Source organism: Myotis daubentonii, chromosome 18 (assembly GCF_963259705.1).
Source record: "Myotis daubentonii chromosome 18, mMyoDau2.1, whole genome shotgun sequence".
NCBI classification, from domain to species: Eukaryota; Metazoa; Chordata; class Mammalia; order Chiroptera; family Vespertilionidae; genus Myotis; species Myotis daubentonii.
The window spans coordinates 40,172,076-40,173,494 of record NC_081857.1 but is presented as its reverse complement, the minus strand read 5'-3'; the positions used below and the strand labels follow the sequence as shown (position 1 = coordinate 40,173,494).

Sequence of the window (1,419 nt, the reverse complement as noted above, 5' to 3'; positions counted from 1 at the left end):
AGAAAAGGGCCTTGATAGATGAAAATGTTTCCGATGCAGAAAGGGTGACTCCAATAGAAATTTTATGAACCAAGTGAAATGGATATAAGATCCTTTGAAATGTGGCCATTATGTAACCTGGGAAAGAATTCAAGAAACTTGCAGATTTGGTAAGAAAAACAACACCGTGCCATGACTGCTAATGCCCGTTCCCCAAGCTAAAGATCGTTTCTAACCCTATGACTTTGAAACTGAGGAAGACCCAATGAATCCATTGCAAGCAGGCTGATGTTCTCATGCCATATGGTCAGCCTCAGAATCCCAGCTCAGCCCGGCTGGCGTGGCCCAGCGGTTGAGCATTGACCTATGAACCAGGAGGTCATGGTTTGATTCCTGGTCAGGGCACATGCCCAGTTATGGGCACGATCTCCAGTGTGTGGCATGGAGGAGGCAGCCGATCAATAATTCTCTTTCATCGTTGATGTTTCTATTTCTCTGCCCCTTTCCGTTCCTCTCTGAAATCAATAATAAAAATACATTTTTTAAAAAAAATCCCAGCCCATGTGCTTGCTTCGGCAGCACATACATAACAATTGGATGGACACAGAGAAGATTAGCATGGCCCCTGCGCCAGGGTGACATGCAGATCTGTGAAGTGTCCCGTAGCTTTAGTGTCAGGTCATGAGATGTGACATTTGAGGGCAACGAAGCAAGTCTTCCCAGTGCGGGGGCTCGGAGGCTGCTCCTTAGGACTCTTCATCTTCTCTGTTTGCCCAAAGGCTGCCTTCTCCCATGGTTGCCTGTACAAATCAATCTGATTTTGCGTTATTCAAAACAGTTCCAGCTTAAAACAGTTGAGTTTACATGGGCAAGGGTAAAGGGTTAAAATATTCTGAATGCAACGCACACATATAAAAGAGACAAAGGACGAGTGGGTAGTGGCTGTTTTGATTGGACATAATCCCTTTTGATGGGCCCTCCTATACATCAGAGCTTGGTCAGCCGCGTTTCTCAGACTCCCTATCAGGTGTATTCTAAATGGAAATTAGATCCCTCCGACCTGGTGTGTGCACCTGAGACTGGGAAGCAGGAATGGAGTGTGAGGCTTTGGCATCTGATGGTGATGTCCTCAAGCGCTGACATATTAGCTTTCCTCCCGCCGTGACCCGTCCGTGGCTTTGAGAAAGATGGGGGGCGATGTGGCAGGGGAGTGACAGCTGCTACCTCCCGGGACTGGAGGAAGGTCTGACTCAGTTTCCAGTGGAAGCCACCTGCAGCCCCCGTCTGAGGCCCAAGTACAGCTCTCTGGAAAGTCAGCCTCTTGCTGTCCTCTGGCTGATTTTTTAAAGAAACTAATTTCCTGTGTTTAAACATTCTTCATTAAGATGGATAGAATGGCTTCAGCCTCCTGCAGCTGAATTTCAACAGATCTATCAATGA

At 47.1% G+C, this 1,419-nt stretch overlaps 1 non-coding gene across 1 annotated transcript; it reads left to right on the top strand.

Annotated features, from left to right (window-relative positions):
- Window positions 1-542: 542 nt before the first annotated feature.
- LOC132221501 (U6 spliceosomal RNA) lies at window positions 543-649 on the top strand. Its single transcript, XR_009450030.1, has one exon. It is a non-coding gene; the product is annotated as a U6 spliceosomal RNA (small nuclear RNA).
- The last annotated feature ends 770 nt before the right edge of the window (window positions 650-1,419 follow it).